The sequence below is a fragment of the Corvus brachyrhynchos genome, unplaced genomic scaffold, assembly GCF_000691975.1.
Source record: "Corvus brachyrhynchos isolate BGI_N302 unplaced genomic scaffold, ASM69197v1 scaffold87, whole genome shotgun sequence".
Lineage (NCBI taxonomy): Eukaryota > Metazoa > Chordata > Aves > Passeriformes > Corvidae > Corvus > Corvus brachyrhynchos.
Genome location: NW_008239767.1, coordinates 4,318,725 through 4,326,926, shown reverse-complemented (window position 1 = coordinate 4,326,926; position 8,202 = coordinate 4,318,725).

The window sequence follows — 8,202 nt, the reverse complement described above, 5'->3', positions numbered from 1 at the left end:
GTGGGGGGCTGGCGGCGCGGGGGGCGCGCGCCCGCCTCTGGCGGGGCTGCGGAGCTGCTTCCCAAGTCATAGAGCCGTCCCGGCTGGAAGAGGAGTTTGAGATCGTCCCGTACAACCGTCCACGCGGCCCTACCACTGTAACCCCTAACCATTAAATCACCCAAGCTGGATCCAGACGCCTCTTGAGCCCCTGCAGGGATGGTGGCTCCACTACCTAATTCCCTGGGAAATATTTCAGTGCCTGACCTGCCTAAGTGAAAAATATTTTTCTAATGTCTAATCTAAACGTCCCCTCTCTCAGTTCAAGGCCATTCCCTCTAGTCCGGTCACTGCAGACACGGCAGAGGAGACCAACCCCGAAACCTCCTTTCAGGGAGTTGTAGAGAGGGATAAAGGCCCCCTCAGCTTCCTCTTCGTGAGAATAAACAACCTCAGGTCCCTCAGCTGTTCCTCATAAGACATGTTTTCTAGACCTTTCAAGAGCCTTGTAGCCCTTTGTTGGCCACACTCCAGCACATCAATGTGTTTTTTAAAGTGAAGGGCACGGAACAGAATGCAGTACTCAAAAAGTGGGAGACGGGGGAAGGAGCAGGCTCTATCAGATGGGCCCTTCACCACTGAGCCACCCCTAGCACCTGGGCATGGTCACTACAAGAAAGACACTGAGGTGCTGGTGCATGTCCAGAGAAGGACAGCAAAGCTGCTGGAGGGTCTGGAGCACAAGTCCTGTGAGGAGACACTGAGTGAGCTGGGGTTTTTCAGCCTGGAGAAGAGGTGGCTTGGGGGGACCTTATTGCTCTGTTCAACTACCCGGAAGGAGGTTGTAGTGAGGTGGGGGTTGATCTCTTCTCCTAAGTAACAATTGACAAGACAAGAAGAAATGGTCTCAAGTTGCACCAGGAAGATTTAGATTCCACATTAGGAAAAATTTCTTCACTGAAAGGGTAGTCTGTCATTGGAACAGGCTGCCCAGGAATGGCTCAAAAGCTTATGGTTTAGTGGTAAAAACAGTGACCCCAGGTGTACAGTGGGACTTGATAATCTTAGAGGTCATTTCCAGCCTTAGTGATTCTATAATTCTATGAAATGTAGAGGTATCCAGGCTCTCAGAGCTTCTTGTTCCATGTTTTTTTTTCTGCAGTAATCAAACTGCCTTTTGTTTTTTTTAAAGATGTCAGAGTAATAATAAATTGCAGGTTGACTTTTCATGTCTAAATCCAGGAGGAATATCTAAATTTTTTTTTTCTTGTTGTGAGCAAATATAATGAGGTGAGAAAAATAGTAGGGAAATAAGTTTAGGTGTCAAGAGAGGATGGGGTGGTATATCTGGGGTTTGTGTCAACAATTAATTCACAACATACCATCTGCTAGTCTGGTAGCTATTGTTTTGGTGGCATATGTCACGCAGCTGATTTTGTTTGAAAACTATTGAGTAGAACATCTGAGTGAAGCTGCTTTCGTTTGTTTTCATGTTTGTCTAATTGAAAGAAGCCAATGTGAGGTTTTTGCATGAGCTTTGTTTTTGGGAAGGTAGCTTGGTTTTCTTGAGGGGAAGGGGGACTTTTTACCATGCTATAGGAGATGTTCTGCATACAGCTCCTAGGCAATTCCTAGGAAGGGAATATGGGAAGGCAAAACAATTACGTCACCACACAGAGAAAGTGCGCTCGCTTACTGGCACATGCACCCCCTCCCAGCAGTTATACCATCCATGCAAATAAAACTTCTGATCCAAAGTCAGCCAGGGTCATGATAGTATTTTCCAGATTGTGGCCAGAACACATTTGCAATATATGGATGGCAAGGATTGTTAGGTTGCTGCTAGTTCTCTAGCACTTCTCATCTTTCTTGTAAAGGACAGGTAAGTCCCAGGCATCACTGACAGGGGAAGATCCCGCACTGTACAAAGAACACCACTGGCTGAAGAGGAAATATTCTCCATATGAAGAGCTGTGGAATAAGGCTTTGTGAGTAAAAAGAGAAGCAGAGGGGGGTGTAGAAATGGGCTTGGGCTTTGATGTGAGTGCTGGTACTTGGCATGTGGTAAGCATGTGCCAACTGACTGGATTAACTGTGCAGTGATGAAAAGCTTGGACTGCTTACTGTTCCTAGTTTTGCTTTATGACTGTGGGAAAGTGTTGTATTTTATCTTTAATGTGAATATTATGTTGCTATAATCTGACCCAACAGGATGTTGAAACATTCAATCCATTAAGGCTTATGAAGTTGTTTGGCATATTTTATAGGAGAGACTCTATAAAGTGTAGAATAGTAAACATCTGTGGTATCTCTGAGTCACCCATCTCTTAATATCCGAGTATCTCTCCTGAAAAGAAATCACACAAAACCCCTTCATTTTCTAAACCTGAGGCTGTTACTGAGATTTATTTTCTTTTTAAATAAATTCCTTTGGGATTCTGCATTCAGTATTGTGCTTTGTGCCATAGCCATTCACAACCTAACAGCAATTTCTGCTTTTCTTGAGACTCACATGTCCTTATCATTTGAGCTGCAGAAGAGCCTCTGTAGAGAGCAGAGCAAAGCCGGTGCTGTGCCCCGCAGACATGGTTAGCATGCGACAGCCAGCCTGGTGCAGTCCGGGGAGCAGCACTGTGCCTCCTGCCTTTGCTGATTGACCTCACAGCTCCTGCTTCTTTCAAGTACTGCACAAGAACAGAGCTTCACATTGTCTTCAGAATAAAGATAGGGTGCCTCAAGCTACTGATAAGCTTATCCTTGCTTTAGAGACACAGTAACAGAGCTGTTGTGGGCAGAAACAATTCTTTTTGCATCTACACTGGGATTCCAGCACTGGTATGACTTGTAGTGAGAGGGGCAGCTACCATCACATGTTTGTTAATGTTTTGATATGTGAATGTGAAGTTCACATTTTAAAATTATTTTTAAAATGTTTTAGACACCATGAGTTTCACAATATTTTAATTAGAGTTGGCAACTGGGACTTTTTTTTCTTTTGTGCTGAACAAGTCTGGGGGAGAAGAGAAAGCAAAAATTAGTAATTAGAAGTACTTTTTTCCTCCTTGCTGAAAGCTAATTATGAGCGTAACCATTGTTGCACTGAGGGATGTGAAACAGTATGGCCATATTAAGGACATAAATGCATAAGAAACAAACAGACCAGCTAGACAAGGGTGCCATTGAGGGTATTGAGGGTTTTCTGTGTGATTGTTGCTCTTCTCATGTCAGTATCAAGAGTCCTTATGGTGATTTTCAGCAGCTTTTGCTCTTTTGTGTTGTTCCCATTGAAAGAAAGCTGTTTTCAGACAGCAGCATGCACTGTTCGGGACCCTACCATTGACAATCCAAAACAGTTCTAAGGCAATATACATTTTTAAAACAAAAATCTCTTAGTGCGAATTTTCTTTGTTTCATAACATTTTGTGTATATCTTCTATAATACTTGTTAGCCAGCCGTGTCTCTGTGAGACAAACAAATCACCCAGCTGTGCTTTCCAGCAAAGATTAAAGCAATTGTTATTCTTCAAACACTGATCAAGCTTATAAATCTTTTTCAACTGAATTCAGTATGGAAGGAAAAAGGCACTTCTTTTGGTTCTACTTTCATTTTTGAGTGGGCAAATTGGTTCTGACTGGGAACAGAATATCAAAACTCAAAGCGTGCCCTCTGGAAAGAAAAAGGTGGTTTCTACTACAAAGGAAGAGCAGAGAAACATGTGCAGCCCTGAATTTTCTTGCTACAACAATACATAGCCAGATACCTTAAAGTGGAGTCTAGAGACAATTTGAGCTAAGACTACATCTCCAAAAAGGAAGGGCAAGGGGAGACCTCTTTTCACTTGTAATCATTCTGGACTTCCTTGCATGCAATGTCATAATTGCTCACCCTTAGAGTATGCCAGTTTTGCTCCCTGGTCCATTACCAGAAAAGAAAAAAGAATGAAGTTTATTTTTCAGTGGGATAGGCAAAACAGTCTAATGTAAGCAGGGCAATGCAGCTGGGAAGGCAGCTGGAAGTGGAGGTACAGACTGGGACTAACTCCTGCCTCTGACACCAGGACTCCCAATCAGTTTAAGCTGTGAGAATTTAAAATCCTTTCTAATGTAGGCACCCTTTCTAATCTCAGGCAGGGAACACAGCTCCTAAGGAGACTACAGAGGGTAGAAATTTCAGTTTCAACAGAACAAACTCTGTAATAAGGGACTCGGACACATAGTAATCTGGAACTCTTCAGATTTTCTGCACCTTACAGTTTCCTTTTAATATATAAATACCACCACACAGAATAATAGAATCATTAAGGTTAGAAAAGACCTCCAGATCACTGACCCTGAGATGAGCTCAGTTGGTTAGAGCATGGTGCTGATAACATTGAGGTTGCGGCTTCAATCCCTGTATGGGCCATCTGCTTAAGGGCTGGACTTGATGATCCTTGTGGGTCCCTTCTGGTTTCCGTGATCTGTGAATCCAACCTTTGGCTGAACACAACCATGCAATTAAACTATAGCACTAAGTGCCATGTCCAGTCATTTCTTGAAGACTTCCAGGGATGGAAGTGTTGATTGTTGAACCTTGTAAAATTGGCCTCAGCCTGTTGATCCAGCTTGTCCAGATCCCTCTGCAGATCCTTCCTACCCTCAAGCAGATCAACACTCCCACTCAACTTAGTGTCATCTGCAACCTTAGTGAAGGTGCATTCTATCCCCTTGTTCAAATCATTAATAAAGATATTAAACAGGGCTGGTCCCAATACTGATCCCTGGGAGACACCACTAGTGACTGGATGCCAACTGGATGCAGTACCATTCACCACCACTGTCTGGACTTGGCCACTCAGCCAGTTTTAAACCTGGAGAGGAGTGTGCCTGTCCAAGCCAGCTTTTCCTGGAGAATTCCCTCGGAAACGGTGTCAAAGGCTTTGCTGAAGGCAGGTAGACAACCTGCACAGCCTTTCCCTCATCCACTGAGTGGGTCACCTGGTCGTAAAAGGAGATCAGGTTGGTCAGGTAGGACCTGTCTTTCCTAAGCCAAGGCTGGCTGGCTCTGATCCCCTGGTTGTCCTGTATGTGCTGCATGATGGCACTCAAAATGTTCTGTTCCATAACCTTCTCCAGCACCGAGATTAGGCAGACTGGCCTGTAGTTTCCTGGATCCCCCTTCCAACCCTTGTTGTAGATGAGTGTCACACTGGTGAACCTCCATCCCACTGGGACCTCCCTGGTTAGCCAGGGCTCCTGATAAATGTTGGAGAGTGGCAAGCTCTTCAGCTCCCTCACTACCCTTGGATGAATTCCATCTGGTCCCACAGACTTATGAGGGCCTAAATGGCTCAGCAGTCCACCAACTACCTCTTGGAGTGCAGGGGATCTACTCTGCTCCCTGTCCCTGTCTACCAGCTCAGCGGGCTGGTTGCCCTGAGGATCACTGGTCTTTCTGTTGAAGACTGAAGCAAAGAAGGCATCAAGTACTACAGCCTTCTCCTCATCCTTGGTTACAATATTCCCCTGCCCAACCAATAAAAGATGGATATTTTCCTTGGTCCTTTTTAAGTTAATGTATTTATAAAAACACTTTTTATTATCTTTCACAGCAGTGGCCAGATCAAGTTCTAGATGAGCTTTTGCCTTTCTTATTTTCTCTCTTCATGACCTAATGACATCCTTGTACAATTCCTGAGTTGCCTGCCCCTTTTCCTTGAGTTTCAGTAAAAGCTCCCTATTCAGTCAGGCTGATTTTCTTCCACACCATCTCATCTTCCAGCACATGGGGGTGGCCTGCTCCTGTACCTTTAAGATTTCTGTACTAAAGTATGTCCAACATGCATGGATCCCACTGTTTTTAAGGGCTGTTTCCCAAGGGACTCTGTGAACCAGTGTCCTGAACAGATCGAAGTCCACCCTCTGGAAGTTCAGGGTAGAGGCTCTGCTGATCCCCCTTCCTTACTTTACCAAGGATCAGAAATAATCATTTTGTGGTTGCTATGCCCAGGAGGGCCACCGACCACCACACCTCCCACCAGCACTTCTCCATCTGCAAACAGCTGGTCTAGCAGGGCACCACCCCTGGCAGGTTCCCTTACCAGCTGTGTCAGGGAGTTACCTTCCACACACTCCAGAAATTTCCTAGGCTGCCTGCTCTCTGCTGTGATGAGCTGCCAGCAGATATCTGGGAAGCTTTGCATTAACTGGAGTCCAGCTCCAAGCTCTGGCACCTTCGGTCACCCTCTGAAGGCATCAGCTTCTCTGGGGACTGTACCAAGGTGCAGATCCAGGCACATGTGTAAGGCTATGTGATAGCTGCCTCTCTGTAAAACTACCAAACATTCACATGTAATTCCTAGATAAAGACCACAGTAAGTTTGAGCTAATTAAATTATACTCTGAATAAATTATGGTGTGAAGAATTCATTTAAGAGTCAAGGAGTTCAGTCTTTCTGCTTATTTTGTAATGTTACTCAGCAGGACAGCCACAGGTAACAATGGCCACCAAAGCACTGATATGAGATGTATAAGGCAGGACATAAACACTTATTCCATTGCTTAGTTATTAAAAGTAAAGTTATAGGCTTCCTGGTAGGGAGTAGTTCAGCTGCCTAGGCCAATATGGGAACTGATTAGCATGTACAGTAAACAAAATACATTTCAATAACAAAAACCCAGGCTTCACTTGCTCGGGAAAACCACTGTATTTTAAAATTCTGAGAGAAAGGCTTTTCTGAGCCTTTGTGTAATGCATTGATAGGAGTCATGTATGCCTAAAAGAATATGCGTGTTTTGTGGACAGCTGACTTGCCCAGGAGAACACAAAATGCAAATCTGATGTAAAATGGCAAGGAGCAAACAGGGTGTGAGTTAAGGCTCACAGCACACGTGTCTTCAGGCTGTGGTACTGTGAAAACACAGAGTACAGCATCTGAGCTGATGCGTGCTCAAAAGATGCAGATAAATCCTATGACTTCAAATAAATGCCAAAGTCTCCTCATATCCTTCTGATGATACAAGAGGCTTTATGGTTCTGGTTTGCACGGTGTGCTAGCAGAGAGGATCAGGTTTCACTCATTCAGTTTATATTACCTAGGAGATAAGTGGTTCCCATTTTCCAGGCTTAAAGCAGTAACTCGCTTTCTCAGAAATGAACTGTTGATTGTTAATTCCATTAGAAAGCTGGGATCCAGCTGTAATCATTCACTGAGACACAGGTAAGTTAGATTTTCTTGTTATAAAATACAGTTTCACTGAATGAGAAGTTGATTTTCTAATATTAAATAGGCTTGATAGTAGCCTCATGTAAGTGTCCCATTAGCCAACATAAGCCATGGATATAATCCTCTTTTTGTTGCACTATTGCAGCACTTAATAATATTGCAGAGTTAAAAGCTGTGATGTGGCAAGTGACAATTGCTTGCCCAAATGGAAATCTTTTGACTTTGTCAATTCTTTCTTATTTTACTAGTAGACTAAAGCATTACAACAGTAACAGTAGCCTGAATGGAGCAACAATACTTATTAATGTTGAAGATCATTTGCTGCAGAGGGAGTTTTTTTGTTTACATCAGGAGAGCATGGGAGAGATGGGTTATCTCTTTGGCATGAAGGTGATGAGAAATGCAGTTGTAGTCATGTAGGTGAGATATGGATATCATGACTTTAAACAAATTAAGTAATTTTGGCTACTTCTGAGCTTATTTTTTTAATTACACAGTTTACCAAGTAACAAAGAAAACAGTGAACTGTTTCTGCCCTCTCAAAACCCATTCATTGCTGCAGAGAAGAGACCACAGCAATTAGCAGCTGGCAAAGCATCACACTCAGCAGCTGCTGGTTTTTTAAGTGGTGTTTGTGGTTTCCCTGAATACAAAACAAGAAGGGGTTTTGCCATAGTTTAGAAGTTGTATTTTCAGGGAAGTGAATGTTTGGCAACTAAGATCCTGAAGCCCAGAGAGAAGGGAGGTTTGTCCTAAGCCACTGCAGCAGCACATGTGAAAGTCAGATGTAAAAGCCAAATCAACCAACTCCAGTACTGTGCTAAATGACCAGCTGAGCCCTCTTCCATCTAGTGTTTTCTTTTCCTTCCTGTAGCTGGTTCACAAATAAATACCTAGGCTAATGTTTTTACACACCGCATGTATATTTTAAGCACTATTTATTTCTGCTTTTAATATCACAGTAATTAGAGGTTTGTCTATCAATAGACAAAAGGGCTTATTTCTTGCTCCAGGGAGT